Here is a 20,465-nt window from a genome sequence, read left to right as displayed (position 1 = left end):
CAAATTCAATTTGACAGTTGTGCTGTCAGTGTTCTACAGCATTGAGGTGCTGCAAAGACTGACAAGCACTGCAGAGAGGTGCACAGCTGCAATCAGGCTCTCCATGACTCCCTCCATGTGCTTATGGAGGGAGTCACAGCACGCAGAGAGGTTCTCTTCCCCTTCCAATGGGCGGAAGAGACCTCCCCAAGAGACAAACGCAGCCTGGTGACACATTGCACAAGAGGACACAAGCAGGGATGTCATCAGGAATACCAGGCTGCAGTGGCGCAAACCTTTCAATGATCTCAGTAGATCACAAAACGTTAGTACAAAACCACACTCAACCTCATCCTGCTGTGCCACTCATCACATCCCCATCACTCTGCCTTCCCTACCCTACTCCTGCACATCTTTACTCACACCAACTTACCTTGCACCTCCACCCATCCCTCTCTATCTACGTTAGCACTTCCCCATCTCACTAGCCACCCCTCAATCATACCAACTAACAACACACAAGGGTAGGCAATTGGGTGTTTTATGCAATGTTCATTTAAAGTTTCTGTTAATGTGGTGTCAAACATTGAAATCTTTATTTTCAACACTTTGCATTCTTGGACAGATCTGTGTGCACCTTTGAAAGTGGCTTAGAGAGTTATAGTGAATGGTCAGACATAACGGTACCCCCCACAATGGTAGTGAGTGTGAAAGGAATGGCTTGGGCATTGTAGGGATACTTTATGGTGTTGGTGTGGGGTGGTGCCAACCTGGTGCGTCATGTGGCAGCCAGGGTGTACAGCGTCAAGTGAAGTAAATCTGGCTATGGTGAGGCCATCCCTGGCATCCCGGGCAGCAACATGGTCGGGTGCTTATGCCCTGTGTACTATGCAGCACCAGCTGATTGTGGAGAAGGTTGGTGTTGTTGTTGGTGCTGCTGTTGTGCCTGGTGCTGCTAGTGTTGGGGCTGATCATGGTGGGATTCCGAGGACCAAGGTGAGATATTTTCAAGGGCACTGATGTTGATGGAATAGATGGCAGGTGAGGTTGAGATGACAGAAGTGATCTGTCAATAGTGAGAGAGATTGTCCCAATGAGGTGACACTGGATAGAGAGTTTACTCCAAACACTTGCAAGCTGCATAAAGCTCAATCTGTCTTCTAAATACAGTAAGCAGCAACTTCTGACCTTGGAAAGTGAACAGCTATGAAATGGGAGATTTTATAGACCATTTTCAGCTGTCAAGTTAAGAAATCATCCCATGCTGACACAACACCCGACCTCTTTACCTGACGTGATCCCCGAGTAGCGGGGAAGCCGTTGGCGAACTCTAAACATCTAAGGGTGAGCTTAAAATAGGTTTTAAGTGCCTATTAACAAGCTCTTAATAATCTAAATTGCTTCCCCCACCACTTGGTTCAGCAATGACAGACCCGACATGTGAGACTGGTGTGGAGGCGGGTTGACAGCAGGTTCCCTACCTGCTGTCAAAAAAAAGTTTCCCAGCTGACCCACCACCAAATACGCCCACTGACCCCCCAAAAAATTCCCCCAAGTTTTATAGTCCATCCCCTTAGATAACCAGAGAAGAGATGCAATTTGACTACAAAGCCTTGTGTTCAGTCACTATTAGGTCTCCAGAAGTAAGACTGATGCAATTTTTCCAATGTACCCACATCATCACTGTATTGGTTTATCAGGGACAATACAGTAATATACTTGTAACAAGGTTCTGTATCACTCTCCCACTAGATTATCAATTATCAGACAGATGCATAATGACTTCTGGAATCACAATCCCCCTTCACTCGACTGCCAGAGATAAGCCAAACACATATGGCTGGAATTTTCTGCAGGTAGGCGGGTCTAACTGCAAACTCCCTGTGACTAATTAAGTATTTCTGTCTATGATTTAGCATAGTATTTTTTTTTAAATTCTGTCACGGTACATAAAGGGTTAAGGATGAGCTTCACTCACATAAATCATGTGCCAGCTTAACTTGGTAGTTTTGTTGCAGTAATTAGTTAGATTTTTATTGGGCAGTTGTCCAAGAGAGGAACTAAGTCATTCAATTTAAATACAAACATCTTGCACAATTTGTTCAAGCATATTTTTGATAGGCAGCCCGTTAGAATTTAACAGATTGCTATTTAAATTCACTGGTTTCTGGTCACTATTTTGAAGGTATTTCTCAGCCTATTTTTTTTCAAATGAGCGGGCCTGTCTGGAATCTTCAAAGAAAGTTAGTCAAACCAACTGGTTTCTGTAGTTGGGGGAAAAAAAGAACAGCTATGCAAGAAAATTACCCATATTATAGTTAAGCAAATTATTTGGGGTAGAGTTTCCACTTTGGGCGCAGTCGGCAATCTGGGCACAAATTGCGCTTGAAATTGTGCTAGTTTTCTAAAGTGAAATTATGGTTCAAGTTTCTGCTCAAACTCATTTGTATAATCACAAATGTAAAATCTTTCATGAGCCAGCGCAATCGGGCAGAGTAATAGAACACAATTGTTATTTTTTTCTCCCATGCATTAAAAAATACTCATTGATGTATTTAAGAGTGGTAACCTGGCGCAGTTTTACCAATACAACTGAAAATGGGGTTAATAAGAGTCTCATTCCACCACCTGTGAATAACCTGAGTATAAATCACTGAAAATTACTTAAAAAAAACTATATAGAGCCATTTACTAGTTTTATTGGTGTGCACTAGTCAGTTTCTTAGTAAATTAAATATTTTTAATACTTAAAAACTTTTAAAACATGCCTATGCCTAAAATTGAAGCTTAAATTCAAGAGCCTCCTCGAATGATCACAAACGGGTGCAATCGGCAGAAACTCATTATTTCGATCTGGGGGGTGTGCCCAGTTTTGTGGGCGGGGCCATCTTCCAACACAATGTTTTTTAAACCAGCGTTAAAGATCGCGGAAACTCGATTTACACTCGACGTAACTTGTGCTTAAAATTCTGTGATCTTTTACGTTGGTTTGGACGATTTCAGTCGAATTGCGTTGATAAAACCAACACGAACAAACCGAAATTCTAGGCCTTTGTAATTTTCTTTTACAATAAGGTAAGCTTAAGAACTACTTTAAATATATATGTTGTGATATTGCTACTATTCGATTGTTCTATTCCTGTTTAACAAATTCATTCAGCAGCTGAAGCCAAAGACAGGGACTACTGAAGTGTTATTCTGTAGCCTTACGAAGGCAAGGAGAATCCTGTGAAGGAACATGATAGAGCCTGTAGTTGAAATAGCCTGAAAATGGTTCTCAGTTTGTTACCTGGACACACAATGGGGAAAAATTTGGTTGATTAGCACCTCCCGTTAATGCCCTAAGAGGGCGCCAACGGGCCGCAAAGCAACTAGCGCCTGGGCATGGCGATGTTTGCACCGCTTGCAAAATTGACCAGACATTTTGCGGCGGCGCTAAACACTACCGCCACGATCCCCTGCACCCTCAGATCGTGATGTCAGTCGAGCGTGCAATGCCCCGGTAGCGCCCCGGACCGGATATTGAGTGGCGCCCCCTGCCTTTCCACCTGCCGCTAGCAATGACAGGTAGAGGGGAACATTTTGCAGTCGGGAAGGGACTGGGGGAGCGCTATTTAAAGGCGGCCGCTTCCTGCCTTTTTTTGTCGGTGACATTTTTGCACCACGCATTCTGAGAGAGAGAGAGACTTCTGGAGAGATTCAACGCTGTGTGAAGGAGTTTTGGGTACTGAGCAGCACTTTGCAGGTTCACTTTGATTTGACCTTCCTTGCATTGATTTAGAAGAGACTATGGGGGCTGCACTCTGAGCTCTTTCCCTGGGCCTCTGCATTGTTCTTTCCAATAGATTTGATGTACAGGTCTCTCCAGGCTGAGAGTCAAGGCTGAAATGAGCAGGGTGTGGCTGGAGAGCAAGATCGACCCTCCCCTTTAAGAACTGGCCAGTGCCAGTATGTCTGTGTTCCATTGCTAACTGACATCATATGAGCTTCGCCAGCGCTCTGAGGTAGCGCCTCGCTTCTTGGCGTTAGCGCCTTAAGAGAGGTGTGTAGTGCCTGATTTAGTGCTCCAATCACCTCCAGGGGTGATAGAAGCCAAGTTTGCAGTCGGAGGTGATAATTAGCGCCTGGCTGATAATTGCGCCCCAAACGGGGCGATACCGAATTTCTCCCAAAATGAATCTTACCTAAAGAAAGAAATAACTTGCATTTATATAGCGCCTTTCATGACTTCAGGATGTCCCAAAACGCTTTACAGCCCATGAAGTATTTTGAAGTGTTGTCACCGTTGTAGTGTAGGAAATGCAGCAGCCAATTTGTGCACAACAAGGCTGCACAAACAGCAATGTGATAATGACCAGATATCCTATTTTAGTGGTGTTGGTTGAGGGATAAATATTGCCCAGGACACTGGTGAGAGCTCCTTTTCTTCAAAATAGTGCTGTGGGATCTTTTCCGATGCATTTATGTAGTGCCTTGCCTCATCCTCAGGATGTTCCAAGATGTTTCACAGCCAATGAGTTACTTTTGAAGTGCAGTCACTGTAGTTCACAAGATTACAAGAGAATGAATGATGAAGGCCATTTGTCCCATCTTAGTTCATCCTTCTAGACTGACCCAAAGGCCCACCATGAGCATCCAACTGCACCTAAATCTATCTTTTACTAGTTGGAATCAATGGCCCTTAGTGATACTCCCACAATATAGTTTAAAGTAATTTTCTGCATTTACCTCTTCTTTACCATTTATAATCTCATACAGTTATAAAGTCACTTCTTTGATGCCTCCTTTCAAAGCTAAGCAGCTCAAGTTTATCTAGTCCTACATCATTATTCAGACCTCTCAGGCTAGGGATCAGTCTCGTGGTTCTCCTCTCCATTATGTCTCCATGATCAGAACTGGACACAGTACTCAAGATATAGTCTGACAAGAGTTTGTTCAATTATGTGGGCAAACATGACAGCTAGTTTGCACACAGCAAGATCCTACAAACAGCAAATGAGATGAATGGCCAGTTAATCTTTGTTTTTGGTAGTGTTGGTTGAGGGAAGGTGACAGAGCACCAGGAGAACTCCCTGCTCCTCTTCGAGTAGTACCATAGGATCTTTTACATCCACTTGAGTAGGCAGATGGGGCCTTGGTTTAACATCTCAAACCATCTCCTGATGAGCAGTTGTTTTAAAGTCAAAGACAGCTCCTACTTTACTCCTGTTGGTTTCTCAGTGGCTAAAGAATGTCCAGCAATATAGTGAAAACACTCAATGGCCTCTACGGCCACTCATCACACCAAAGACCAAGATTTCTTGGCTACCTCCAACGGTGTTTATGCTGCCATCAGATGTGGCACTGATATGGGAGGCTTGGGTCAAAAGCACCTACTATGGTAGTCATGCTGCGCTGATGACAGAAGTGCTATTTTGTGAATATAATAGGTGACTAGGTGAAATTAAGCAGTGGATGGTCTACTGAAAGTGAATGGGGAACAGGAAATGGATTTCTTTTATCAAGATTAAGCTATGACTGCATCAGGAATTTTCTATACTGGCAATGAATGGGAGCATACATGAAATTTTGCTTTGATTAAAATGTTGCTTGAATTAGGGGTTTGTTTATTTAGGGATCATTGAATTAGAACATTTGAAAGAACCATTGCCCCCTTCTGTAACACATGCAAAACTGAAGGTGATGGTTGTTTGCAAAGTCTTGCGGACACTAAAGAACGTTTTCAGTGCCAGAGTTAAATAGTTCAGAATTGTACTCATTGGGAAATTAATTCCAAGGCCACGTCCCCTTGAGCAGCTTTTAGAAACTGAGGCACATTAACTGCCTCAGAGGAAGGAGAAGCTAAATGTACTTGTGCAAAGTTAGTTGCAGCCATGTGAAATGGAGGAAGCTTTGTCATTGCTCTGAATGTGCTATTGGAATAACTCCAGGACTTCGCATACTGTGAATACTACAACTGTCGGTGCTTTTGTGGCCCATGAAGGACAGCAGTTGACATCCATGGGGCCAACACTTAAGGATCTGGGATTCCAAGCATAAGGGGAAGAGGCACACAGAGGCCTGCCTCAGTCACAGCACCCTGCAAAATCCCAGGTCTCTGAATAGTGATAGTGACATTGCACATTTCCTTTCATTTTGTTTTCCCCCATTATTCCAATATTTGGCATATTTTGACTTTTTCATTGCCCATCTGGCCCATTGGGAAACCTCACCCAAAAGATATTGGCCCGGATTTTTCGCGTGCATATGTGGCCGTAAGTGCCTCGCAAGTTCTGGGTTTCCGTGTGCAATGTGCCTGCGTGAAAACCCGGAACTTGCAATCTGTCAAGTTTCAGCTTGACAGATCCACCGCAACCCTGGAAAATGGACATTCGCTGGCGGAGAGTTGGCCAACTACTGCCCAGCGAATGCCCACAAAACCCTTACGTCTGGTAAAAGTGGGCATGCAGCCTTCTTTTACCAGTGTAAGGGTTTAAATAAATATTAAAATAATTTTTAAAAATGATTTAAACATTCAAAAACCTTTAAAATTAGTTTAGGTTATTTTTGGACCCTTAAAAAATATTTACATTTATTTTTCAAAAAATTAAATTTTTGTTTTAAATTTGTTTAATTAAATTGTATTTTAATTAATTTTAAACATGTGCTGATTATTTTTATTTAGGTTATGTGAAAATGTATTTTTTATGTGATTCCTATTCGTGCTTATGGGGATTCCATACGTAAATGGAATCCCCATAAGCATAATTGGGATCCCCCTTTTTGATTGGTTGGGTCAGCCCACATGATCCCAGGGACACTTACAAACTGCATGCACCCCTGGGATATGTGGGCCTCTACGCAGGCGTACGCCTGTAGGCCCAGGAGTGTGAGTCTTCGTAGGTCCGAGGCCATCAGGTAAGTGCGGATTTTACTTGCGGTTTGGAGGCATTCGCCCGTGGGAAGCCTCCGACCACAATTTCAGATCCATTGAGAATGTTGAAACAAAAGCGACTTCTAAGAAATAGCAGCTCCATTTTAAGTCAGTAGGGGCTAAGTGGACAATGCCTTGCTTGAATGACATTTCTTGCTGGAGTGGCAGAGAATTTCCTGTGAGAAGGAACTGGACTGAAATTAGGCAAAAAAAATGGGGTCGTAAAAATTGTATGCTGTTGTAAATAATTCATGGAAGAATGTGTAATTCATCAGTTTTGAGTTCTTGATATTAGTGACTTTCGTTACATGGTTGGTATAGATACAATTGAAATGCACCACAAAATAAATGAAACATCACTGATGCTGGTATGTTTTGGATGCAAACTCAACAGCTTCACTTGACACCTGAGAGCTTTATTTTATTAACAATGATCCCAGGAATAAATGGTGAATAGTTCTTGGTGTGAATGCAGTGCCATCTTCTGACAATTCTGTGAAGAGCCGGAGCAAATCAAGAACAAAGTTACAACACCATCATCACTATCACTTTCTTTTGGCTGAGAAATCAGCGCCCTGTGTTTGTTTTCACATCGCCTGTCAGAAGTTCCTGGTACACAATCAACAGGCTATATATTTCTTTTATCTCTGAGTTTTATAGTAATTAATTTTCCCAATAATAAGTAAGAGCTGATAGCCTGGCTGTTAAAGAGTATGCATCCATTGAAGTTTTCACACTGGAGGACAGTTTCAGAAATGTATGGTTTGTGAGCATATTGTTGACCTCAGCTGTTCGCCCGTCCGTCCCTGCCAATCACAGATGGAGAGAATCCAGAGATCAGTGCCATGAGTACATAATCCTGTTTTCCTAAAATTTATCCCTGATGCTCGGAGGAATATGTTCCCTCAGATTCCAGCTGTGCCATCAGAGGGAGACAATGAGCAGAGGCCAGGAATCGTCTCACAGAGAAGAAGGAAAAATCAGAGGCAGTTCTTGTGCAACGCCTGATGGCTGACTTAAAGAAGGAAAGTAATGGGAGAAGCACTTTCCACAGAAAGTGCTTCTCCTACCTCTCTCTAATGTAAAATATAACCATAGCTACTACATGCTGACAAATACCAGCGATCTTACAGCTTATTTTTACATTCAGGGAGATTGCCATTTCTTAGGTCACAGGTTTTGCCTGCATAGCTCTTAGAGCACCTCCATTGACTTCAGTGGAAGCCTGGAGGCCAATCTGGAGCTGCCTGCCCCTATGAAATACTACAGCATCTGATACCTCTGCATAATCAGCAGGTAGAAGGCTTTTTAGTGCCAGTTTTCATTGAAACCAATAAACCTGATTATGTCGGCATGGGAACCGCCCCAGCACTCTACAGGGCTCATTTTATGACACCATGCTCCCCATGATTTTCTGCCCTTTAAAATGGATGGATGGAAAATTGTGGGCTGCCTGTGCCTGAATTCCCAGCGTGCAAGGTTCCACACCCGGAGTGCAATTTTGTAAATAGGCGCCTATATCATGAAAGCAACTTAGCAAGATTGTTGTCGATTAATTGATAGAGATTGATTGCTATGATTAGTCAACAACTCCATTATCATTGTATCATGCAACTACCAGGATGGTAGAAAGCAAACTAGATGGACCGTGGTCTTTTTCTGTTTCTAGTGATTCCTGTGTTCTTAAGGGACGAGAAACTCCAAATGGCTGATTTTCCATCAGACTAAAAGTAACCTGTAAAATTGCTGATATTTACTAACAGATACTAGATACAGTTTTAAATATTTTTGAATTGCGAGTTGGCACTGAAATTTATTCTCTGCCTTTAATTCACCTTTAAGATTGGTTTCGGCAGTGTCCTGGCAGCAGGTTACCTTCCTGTCCTGCCAGCTGAAAGATGGAGTGGTGCAGCGAGGCATAAGGAGAAGGAGAAAATAGAAATCAAATAAGAACAGGAGGGAAGAAACAATTATAAAACACAAATGAAAGCCAAATTTGTAACAAGTAATAATTGTTGAATCTAGCTAAATTCAACATTAACTGAGTCTGCAATCACTTTTCATTAACACTAACAATACAATGATGTTTTCACAGCTGAATAGTATTACTATAGTTTTAAGCTAAGATGGTTCACTTATTAGGATGGATATATTCAATTATATGTATTATGCATTTTTTTTCTGCCTGAAGCCGCTGATTTATAAATACTTCAGTTTTGCTGTAGTACTACTTTATATATACTGGCTCTAAGGGGCAACATGAAAGAGAATGCAGTCAATGTCAGTAATACTTGTGGGTACCGCTCCTCCTCAGTGACAGGAGCTCATTAGCCATTGACATTTGCTGTGACAGTCACAAATATAGTCAAAAATGCAGACCTAAAACTCAGTAAAATGGCACCCATAAACTTCTCAATACATTATTGTATCAACAATGAATGCCACAGAGTGATTTCAAGTCTGTCATCTTATCTCAGGGTTTAGTTGATGGTTGTAATCCTCTCGAGCTGGCTTTTCACAGTCTACAATGTTGTGTGAATCCTTTATTAATAGACTACACTTTCCAGTCAGATGTTTTCTCTTCTAGTGGAAGTTTGCAGTCAAACTCCACGATGAATTGCTGCAAAGAACAGCATTATTTTTTCCCCCCATTTCTTCCCTCTTCTTTGAAAGTACGGCCCCATGCTCCATATGCACCGGCAGTCCTCCAGTACCTTGTCTAAGCAGCTATTGTTCACATGTAAGACACTGGGGGAGAACTTGGATACGACCTGAAAATGGACACAGGGATCGCGGTGCACGATTAATCCCTGCCCGTTCATTGCGATGCAGGCAGCACATTAAATCCATGCTGCCTGCTGTTTTAAATGATTGCTGCATGCAGCCAACGCTATCCATGCTGTTCATTGGCTGCATGCATCAGCAGGGGACCTGATATCGCAGGTGGCTAGCGCAACTTAAAGGCAGCCTGCAGCTCTTAAAGGGGAGGTGCATTGTGGCATTGTGGCTGTAGGAAATGGTGGCGGTCCTTTGTGAGCTGAATCTGTACTGTCAAAAATTGAACAATGGCTGAACATGCAAGAGAGCAAGCACCAAAGTTTTCCGGAAATACGCTGGAGGCCTTGGCGGAAGAGGTGGAATGGAGGAGAGATGCAGGTGGACAGGAGGCCCTCCAGACATATGCTCAGGAGGCAGTGGGAAGAAATAACGGTGGAGGTCAATGCCAGGAGTATTGCTCGTCGACATTGGATGCAGTGCAGGAAGAGGTTTAATGATCTTACACGAGTTGTCAAGGTGAGTGACTTCTTATTCAAATGTCATATCCTACCAACTGCAATAATAGCTTCATTCACTGCTCATTTCACTGCACCCCCATAACTCACCTAACAACAATCTCTATCAATCAGGACACACTCCTAATATTCATATGTTTTACCTCACCCTCACACACTTAGCGCTGCTGCAAGTCTCACACCCACAAATCACAGCTCGCACACACTGGCAGCTATTCAACCATGACCCAAACATATTGAAGGACACTCACTGGCACACTTCCCTCTTCCTTGCAGCAGGAGGTGGCGCATAACAGCAGGCAGCAGCAAAAAACTGGAGGAGGACAAGCGTGCCTGCATGTTTTAACCCCCATGGAGGAGACAGTGCTGGCTATCATGGGAAGGGGCATCACTGAGGCCGTGACCATTGGCAGCACTGGAGAGATTGATGATGAGGGTATCTGCATATCTAATCCTCCTTTGCTCTTCCCATTTCTCCCTCATCCCTCAATCTCTTCTGACTTACAAGCTGCAGAGGGTGTAAGCACACACTTCTTACTTTCTCCTCTCCCCTCACCACAACCCAATCCTTGTCCCTTTTTCATTCCAGATACCCAAGAACTGGAGCCTGCCCAGTCAGAGGAGGAAGAGGACGATGACAGTGAAGATGAAGAGACACCATCACTCGATCATAATAGTGTTAAAGGCAGAGAAGGGGAAGAATTTCTGAAGTGTGTTCAGGAGAACTTTTTTGATCAGCATGTTTCCGGCCCAACGAGGGAGGAGGCATTGCTGGATCTGGTTCTGGGGAATGAGGTAGGTCAAGTGGAGAGTGTGTCAGTAGGTGAACATTTAAAGAACAATGATCATAAGGTTTAGATTAGCTATGGAAAAGAACGGCGAGCAATCTAGAATAAAAATGTTTAACTGGGGGCAGGCCACTTTCTGTGGGACGAGAACGGATCTGGCCCGGGTAAACCGGTATCAAAGATTGGCAGGCAAAACTGTAATGGAACAATGGGTTGCCTTTAAAGAGGAAATAGTTCAGGTACAGTTCAAGTACATTTACACTAGGGGGAAAGGCAGGGCAACTAAAGTCAGGGCTCCCTGGATGACGAAAGAATTAGAGAATACGATGAAGCAGAAAAAGAGCGCGTATGACAGATGTTAGGTTGCAAATACATCTGAGAATCAGGTTATATATAGAAAGGTCAGAGGAGAAGTGCAAAAGAAAATAAGGGGGACAAAGAGAGAGTATGAGAATAGAATGGCAGCCAACATAAAAGGTAATCCAAAAGTCTTCTATAGGCATATAAATAGTAAAAGGGTAGTAAAAGGAGGGGAGGGGCTGATTAGGGACCAAAAAGGAGACCTATGCATGGAGGCAGAGTGTATGGCTGAGGTACTAAATGAGTACTTTGCATCTGTCTTCACCAAGGAAGAGGATGCTGCCATAGACATAGTAAAGGAGGAGGTAGTGGAGATACTTGATAGGATAAAAATTGATAAAGAGGAGGTATTAGAAAGGCTGGCTGTATTTAAAGTAGATAAGTCACCAGGAGCGGATAGGATGCATCCTAGGATGCTGAGGGAATTGAGGGCAGAAATCGCGGAGGTACTGGCCATAATATTCCAATCTTCCTTAGATACAGGGGTGGTGCCAGAGGACTGGCAAATATTACATCCTTGTTCAAAAAAGGGTGTAAAGATAAACCCAGCAACTACAGGCCAGTCAGTTTAACCTTGGTAGTGGGGAAGCTTTTAGAAACAATAATCAGGGACAAAATTAACAGTCACTTGGACAAATGTGGGTTAATTAAGGGAAGCCAGCATGGATGTATTAAAGGTAAATCGTGTTTAACTAACTTGATTGAGTTCTTTGATGAGGTAACTGTTAGATCCGTGGTTCAATGGATAAATAATCACACGGATGCTGTGCATTAACAAATAACAGGTCTTTACTGGAGGAGGGTAATCTCTAGACTGGGGGTACAGAGGCATGCGCAAAGCTTATATACCGGTGTGGTCACTGCCGGTACTACAGTATACAGGAGCTGTAAAAGCAGTTCTGACTTAAAGGCACATACACTACAATTCCTCCCCTTTTAGATTAATAATACCCCCTAATATTCAAATAACAATTAACATTTTTACATGTACATTAAATAACAAAAGTCCATTTATAGATTCAGTCTTTGGGGCGGCTTCCTGACCCTTTCGGGGTAGCGCCTTTCCAGAGGTTCTTGTTCTTGGTGCAGAGGTGATTCTGACCCCTTTTCATTGGGTAGTTCATCGGGTTCCACTGCTACTGGGTCTGAAGTAGATGCTACCGGTATGTCGGGTTCATCCCCAGGTACTCGAGACATGGGGTTGACGCGTTCCTGTGACGCTAAGATCTGATCGACGTGGCGTCTCACAATGTTCTCCCTGACATCCACTGTGTACATTAATGGCCCCTGACTTGTACATATTGTTCTGGGTTGCCACTTCTCTGTTCGATAGTCACGGGCCAAGACTGGTTGCCCTACATTGAAGCTCCTTGTCGGCTTCTCATTGATGTGCTGGAATTGTTTGTCCTCAACATTTCTTCGCACATTTGGTCTGAGCAAGTCCAGACGAGATCTCAACCTTCGGTTAAAGAACATCATGGCCGGGGTCTGGTTGGTAACTGCATGTGTCGCGTTTTGGTAGGCTAATAAGAAATTGTCCATCTTATGCTGTAGTGGAATTTCCTCGTCGCACATGGCCTTTATCGCCTTCTTAAAGGTTTGTACGAACCTCTCAGCCAATCCATTTGTGGCTGGATGATACAGGGCGGATGTGTAATGCCTTACCCCATTCCTTTCCATGAATTTTTGGAACTCGTCGGACACAAACTGTGGTCCATTATCAGAGCAAATCTGCTCTGGCAAACCGTTTCTGGCAAATATGGTCCGTAGGACTGCAATCGTTTTCTCTGTAGTGGTTGAAGACATTTTTATCACCTCAGGCCACTTTGAATGAGCATCCACTGCTATTAAGAACATTGAGTCCATGAATGGACCAGCGAAATCAATATGCACCCGTTGCCATGGAGAGGAGGGCCACTCCCATGGGTGTAGAGGGGCATGTGGTGGTGCATTTTGGACCTTCTGGCATCCTAAGCAGCTCTTAGTTAGGTCTTTGATTTGTTGATCGATTCCCGGCCACCACACATAAGCCCTAGCAAGGCTTTTCATTTTCACTCCACCCAGATGACCTTCATGTAGCTCATTTAGCACTCTCTCCCTTAACTTGGGTGGAATCACCACTCTGGATCCACACATCACTGTCCCTTGGCATACTGACAGCTGTTCTCTTCTGGATGAGAATGCTGGCAACAGTGAGTCGCCATGTGTTGGCCATCCCCTCACCGTCAATTCATATACCCGTGACAGCGTCGGATCATTGCGGGTCTCCTTCTCTATATCCGCGTTTGTTACTGGCAATCGTTCAATTATCGACGAATAAAATATCTCGATAGGGTCCACTGCTGGTGCTTCCTCCACAGTAGGCGGTGGCAGGCGCGATAGCCCATCAGCGTTCCCATGCTGCTTCGTGCCTTTATATTCTATTTCATATTGATTCGCCCCTAGAAACAGGGACCATCTTTGTAACCGCTGTGCCATCATTATTGGCACGCCCTTCTTAGGATTAAAGATGGAGACAAGTGGTTGGTGGTCAGTCAGCAAGGTGAACTTCTGCCCATGCAGATAGTGGTTGAATTTTTTTACTCCCCATACTAGGCTGAGGGCCTCCCTGTCAATCTGGGCGTAGTTGCGCTCGGCTGAGGTTAGTGACCGAGACGCAAAGGCTACTGGCCTCTCCAACCCGTCTGGGAATTTGTGCGACAGCACCGCTCCAATGTCGTAGGGTGATGCATCACATGCCAAACGAATTGGTAGTGCTGGGTTGAAATGGGCCAACACCTCTTTTGATGTGATCAATTCTTTACACTTCTGGAAAGCTCGTCTACGTTCGTCATCCCACTTCCATGGTACCCCTGTTTGCAGTAGGGTGTTCAGCGGGTGTAATACCGTAGACAAATTTGGTAAGAACTTGTGGTAATAGTTTACCAGCCCAAGGAACGACCTCAGTTGTGACACATTTTCCGGTGCTGGAGCCTTGACTACTGCCTCAATCTTGTCAGGGGACTTATGTAACCCCTCTTCATCGATGACGTGGCCGCAATACGAGATCTGTTTCTGGAAAAACTCGCACTTGTGGCGATTAGCTCGTAGCCCATACTCCTTTAATCTGGTGAGCACCTTCTCCAAGTTGGCGAGGTGATCACCGTCATTTTCGCCCGTGACCAAGATGTCGTCCAAATAACACTGGGTCCCTGGAATCCCTTGCAGGACCTGATCCATCGCCCTTTGCCAGATAGCCGGAGCCGAGGCTACTCCAAACACCAGCCGGTTGTATTGATAGAGACCTTTATGAGTGTTGATCGTAAGGTAATATTTCGAAGCTTCTTCTACCTCCATTTGCAAGTACGCCTGGGCTAGATCAATTTTGGTGAAGCGTTTACCTCCAGATAGCGAGGCAAAAATATCCTCAATTCGTGGAAGCGGATATTGTACCGTGTGAAGGACTGGGTTCACTGTCACCTTAAAATCCCCACAGATGCGGACCTTCTTTGGTTCCCCAGGCGTATTACTCAACGACCTCTTCATTACAGGAACGATGGGTGTAGCCCACTCGCTCCAGTCCACTTTGGACAGTACTCCTGAACGTTCCAACCCGTCCAGCTCTGCTTCAACAGCTGGTCTGATCGCATAAGGCACTGGTCTGGCCTTCAGAAACTTTGGGCTTGCATTTTCCTCTATTTTAATTGTTGCTGTTATTCCTTTTAGTGTTCCTAGTCCCTCCTGGAACACTTCTATTACGTCAGTTAGCATTTTTGACAGTCATCCAGGTGTGACGTCGTCATCCTTTTTGGCCTCAACCTTCAGTGCCTGTATGGAATGCCAATCTAATTGTATCTTCCAGATCCATTCACGTCCTAGCAGTGGTGGTCCTCCATTTGGCAATACATATATATCCATTTTAGGTATTTCCTGGCCTTTATATGTCACTTTCACCCTTATTTTTCCTTTGGGGTAGACTTTTTGCCCCGTATACGTCTTCAAGACAATCTCTGTAGCTTTCAAGGGTATGTGTGAAAATAGCCGCTTGTAGTCTCTTTGATTTATGACTGTTAGAGCTGACCCTGTGTCCAATTCCATTTCCACTTGGACTCCGTCTATCTTGAGTGTAACCCAGATAGTCTGGTGATCCTCCATTTCGGTTACATTATGTAGTTTCAGACAACCCAGCTCCTTGCTTCCGGAGTCTGTGTCACTTTTCTGTTCGTCTGAACCACTGTCCATCACCTGGTGTACCTTTTTGTACTTCTCCTGTGGAGATTTCTTACTGTTGGTTTTCTTCCCAGACCTGCAGACTCTTGCTATGTGTCCTGCTTTCCCACACTGTCTGCACACTTGGTCCTTGAACCAACAATCTTTCTGGTCATGTGTTGTTCTGCCACAGCGATAGCACTTCCCTGTTCCATAGATCATTTCATTGGTGCCATATTCTTGCGGTCTCCGTTGTATCTCTGCAGCGCCCCTTGCGGCTGCTTCGTGTGATACTGCCATATTGAAAGCTTTGTCCAGCGTAAGGTCCTTTTCTGATAGAAGCCGTTTCTGGGTTCCTTCACTTTGTAGCCCACACACAAACTTGTCCCTTAACGTGTCTGCTAGTCCCGCTCCAAACTGGCAGTATTTCGATAGCTTGCGCAGTTCCATTAGGTACTCAGCATTGCTTTCGTCTTTGTGTTGGTTCCTTTTATGGAACTTAAATCATTCTGCTATCAGCAGCGGTGTGGGGTTTAAGTGGTCCTGTAGGATTTCTACTATGCTTTCAAAATTCTTGTTTACCGGCTTCTCTGGGGTTATTAGATTTTGCAGTAACCCATAAGTTTTTGCACCCATGGAATTTAACAGATCCAGTGCTTTATTAGCATCTGGCACTTCATTCGCCCTGCAGTACACCTCAATACGCTCCACATATGTCGCCCAATCTTCGACTTCATTGTCGAACGTAGAGATACTGCCACTCTTCGGCATCCTTGGGTGTGCGTTAACTATCACCAATGGCGCCTCCCGTGCTTCCCCTTCTTCTCCGCTGGCACAAAATGGTGTCTCCCGCGCTTTCCTTCCTTCCCGCGCTCGCCCTTCTCCTTCGCTGCGGCTTCTCAAAATGGCGTCTCCCGCGTTCTTCCTTCTTCTCCGTGGCTCAATGGCGTCTCCCGCGCTCTCCCTGCTTCTCCGCGGCTCAATGGCGTCTCCCCTTTCTTCGCCCCACGGACCCTGTTCAGCCCGTGATCCCTGGCTGTGCTCTGCGCGTTCTTCTTTTGATATTTTTCGATGCCGCTCAGTCTAGAACCCGGCTGTTTCTTACCCTCTCTCTCTCCGGTTTGTTTTATTTTCCTCGACGCCGCTCGGTGTTCAACCCCCGGCTGTGCCCTGAGCTCTTCACCCTCTGTCTTACCCCGTCAACGCTGCTCGGCTCTCTCTCCACCATCGGTCGGCTCCAGCTGCCGCTGCTCGGGAAGGGTCTGCGCTGGACCTGTTGTCGGTCTCTTACTGCTCGTTGTGGCTGGGGAACCAAGCCCGGCTCTCCACAGCCTCCCCTGCGAAGTTGGATCTCTGCCTGACTGCTGGGCGGTTGCTCATGGTCGACGCCCGTGTTCCTGGCCTCAACTATTTTTTTTTTTCTTTCTTTTATGTTGCAGGTAGATTCGAATCGACACTCGTCGCCACTGTTAGATCCGTGGTTCAATGGATAATTAATCACACGGGTGCTGTACATTAACAAATAACAGGTCTTTACTGGAGGAGGGTAATCTCTAGACTGGGGGTACAGAGGCATGCGCAAAGCTTATATACCGGTGTGGTCACTGCCGGTACTACAGTATACAGGAGCTGTAAAAGTAGTTCTGACTTAAAGGCACATACACTACAGTAACAGAGAGGGTTGATGAGGGTAATGCAATTGATATAGTGTACATGGATTTCCAAAAGGCGTTCGAAAAAGTGCCACGTAATAGGCTTGCCAGCAAAGTTGAAGCCCATGGAATAAAAGAGACAGTGGCAGCATGGATGCAGAATTGGCTAAGTGATAGGAAACAGAGAGTAGTGGTGAACAACAGAAAATGCTGGAAATACTCAGCAGGCCAGGCAGCATCCGTGGAGAGAGAAACAGAGTTAATGTTTCAGGTCTGGGACCCTTCATCAGAACTGGAAAAAGCTGGAAATGTAACAGATATTAAGCAGGTGCAGAGACGGTGGGGGTGGTGGGGGGGGGGGGGGGTGGTGTGGTTTAAGAGCGGAGGAAGGAATTGAAAGAACATACTGTGAAAATGTTGCAAATGGGAATGGCAAAATCATACTGCATTAAAAATGGGGACCTTCCCCTCTCTGACCCCGAACGATCAGTCCTCAGCAAAGGCCTGAGCTTCATCCCCTTACGCCCTCACCTCAATGAATTTCGAGCTCGGCACGATGCTGAGCTCTTCTTCCGTCGCCTTCATCTCTGTGCCCACTTATCTGGCCAGGAGTCTTCCCCCCGCACGGCTGATCCTTTCTCCCGCTTTCTAAATTCTCGTTCTACTTGGACCCCTCCCTCTGGTCTCTTACCCTCTCCAGATCTTTTCATTGCTAACTGCCGACGTTGCATCGGCCGTCTCCATTTCTCTGCTCCCCTCTCTCACTCCAACCTACCTCCCTCTGAACTTGCAGCACTCCGTTCTCTCCAATCCAACCCTAACATTATCATTAAACCTGCTGATAAGGGTGGTGCTGTTGTTGTTTGGCGAACCGACATCTACCGTGCGGAAGCTGAACGCCAACTCTCCAACACCTCCTCCTACCTCCGCCTGGACCATGACCCCACTAGCAAACATCAAACCACCGTTTCCAAGACTGTCACTGACCTCATCCCCTCTGGAGATCTTCCCTCCATGGCCGCCAACCTCATAGTCCCCCAACCCCGCACAGCCCGCTTCTACCTCCTTCCCAAGATCCACAAACAGGACTGCCCTGGTAGACCCATCATTTCAGCCTGTTCTTGTCCCACGGAACTTATCTCTTCCTATCTCGACTCTATTTTTTCTCCCCTTGTCCAGTCTCTTCCCACCTACATTCGCGACTCTTCCGACACCCTCCGTCACTTTAACAGTTTCCAGTTTCCTGGCCCCAACCGTCTCCTTTGCACTATGGACGTCCAATCCCTCTACACCTCCATCCCCCACCAGGACAGCCTTCGGGCGCTCCATTTCTTCCTTGAACAGAGGCCCAACCAGCCCCCATCCACCACCACCCTTCTCCGCCTGGCTGAACTTGTTCTCACATTGAACAACTTCTCCTTTGACTCCACTCACTTCCTCCAAATTAAAGGTGTTGCTATGGGAACCTGCATGGGCCCTAGCTATGCCTGCCTGTTCATGGGATATGTGGAACACTCTTTGTTCCAGTCCTACTCAGGTCCCCTCCCTCACCTCTTTTTCCGGTACATCGATGACTGTATTGGTGCCATTTCCTGCTCTCGCCCTGAACTAGATAAGTTCATTCACTTTACTTCCAATTTCCACCCCTCCCTCACCTTCACATGGTCCATCTCCGACTCTTCCCTTCCCTTCCTTGACTTCTCCGTCTCCATTTCTGGCAGTCGGCTTTCGACAAACATCCACTACAAGCCCACCGACTCGCACAGCTACCTGGACTACACTTCCTCCCACCCCGCTTCCTGTAAGGACTCTATTCCATTCTCCCAGTTTCTCCATCTCCGCCACGTCTGTTCTGATGATGCCACCTTCCATACCAGTGCTTCCGACATGTCTTCCTTTTTCCTCAACCGAGGATTCTCCTCTACTGTGGTTGACACGGCCCATGACCGTGTCCGTTCTATTTCCCGCACTTCTGCTCTCACCCCTTCCCCTCCCTCCCAGAACCACGATAGAGTTCCCCTTGTCCTCACCTTTCACCCCACCAGCCTCCACATTCAACGGATCATCCTCCGCCATTTCCGCTACCTCCAAAGTGATCCCACCACCAAACACATCTTCCCCTCACCTCTCCTTTCAGCATTCCGAAGGGACCGCTCCCTCCGCGACACCCTGGTCCACTCCTCAATCACCCCCAACAGCCCTTCTCCTTCACCTGGCACCTTCCCGTGCAAGCACAGGAGATGCAACACATGCCCTTTTACCTCCTCCCTTCCCACTGTCGAGGGCCCCAAACACCCCTTCCAGGTGAAACAGTGATTTATTTGTACTTCTTGCAATTTAATATACTGTATTCGCTGCTCACGATGCGGTCTCCTCTACACTGGGGAGACCAAACGCAGATTGGGCGACCACTTTGCGGAACACCTCCATTCAGTCCGTAAGGGTGACCCTGAGCTTCCGGTTGCCTGTCACTTTAATTCTCCGCTTCACTCCCACTCTGATCTCTCTGTCCTCGGCCTATTACTTTGTTCCAATGAAGCTCAACATAAGCTCGAGGAACAGCACCTCATCTTTCGATTAGGCACTTTACAGCCTTCCGGACTCAGTATCGAGTTTAACAATTTCAGATAATAATCCCTGCCCCCATTTTTCATGCAGTATGATTTTGCCATTCCCATTTGCAACATTTTCACAGCATGTTCTTTCAATTCCTTCCTCCCCTCCTAACCCCCCCACCCCCCTGTCTCTGCACCTGCTTAATATCTATTACATTTCCAGCTTTTTCCAGTTCTGATGAAGGGTCCCAGACCTGAAACGTTAACTCTGTTTCTCTCTCCACGGATGCTGCCTGGCCTGCTGAGTATTTCCAGCATTTTCTGTTGTTAGTTCAGATTTCCAGCATCTGCAGTATTTTGCTATTATAGTAGTGGTTCAAGTCTTTAAGCCCAAGCTCATTGACGTTACTCTCAAAGGGTGGACCAATATCAGGTGCAGTTTAATCGCAAATCATGATTGCCACAGGTTTTTTTCAGTTTTTAAAGGGGATGTTCATTGATGCTGCAGAACCTCATTCTCAGCATTGCTGGCTGTGCAGCTGCCTCGGCAAGCAGCAGCAGGTAAAGGAGAAGGAGCGGAGGAGTGAAACAGCTGTACTCATGGCAGATCCACGCCCCAGGGAGAGAGCCTGCAGATTCGGCGATGAAGCATTGGAGGCGTTGGTGTTCACTGTGGAGAGATGGAGGACGGTGCTCTACCCAACAAGTGGCAGGAGGCCCTCGGCGCAAGTCTTCTG

General features: G+C 45.7%; 1 long non-coding RNA gene across 1 annotated transcript in view; it reads right to left on the bottom strand.

Moving 5' to 3' along the window:
• The window catches only part of LOC147122801 (uncharacterized), an 89,420-nt gene that overhangs the window by 51,307 nt on the left and 17,648 nt on the right, over positions 1 to 20,465 (bottom strand). The window lies entirely within an intron of this gene.

This window comes from Somniosus microcephalus, chromosome 2, assembly GCF_052327205.1.
Source record: "Somniosus microcephalus isolate GS21.2 chromosome 2, FLI_Smic_1.0, whole genome shotgun sequence".
Classification (NCBI taxonomy): Eukaryota; Metazoa; Chordata; class Chondrichthyes; order Squaliformes; family Somniosidae; genus Somniosus; species Somniosus microcephalus.
Note: the sequence above shows the minus strand (reverse complement) of the source record. Positions and strands in the feature narration are given on the sequence as shown.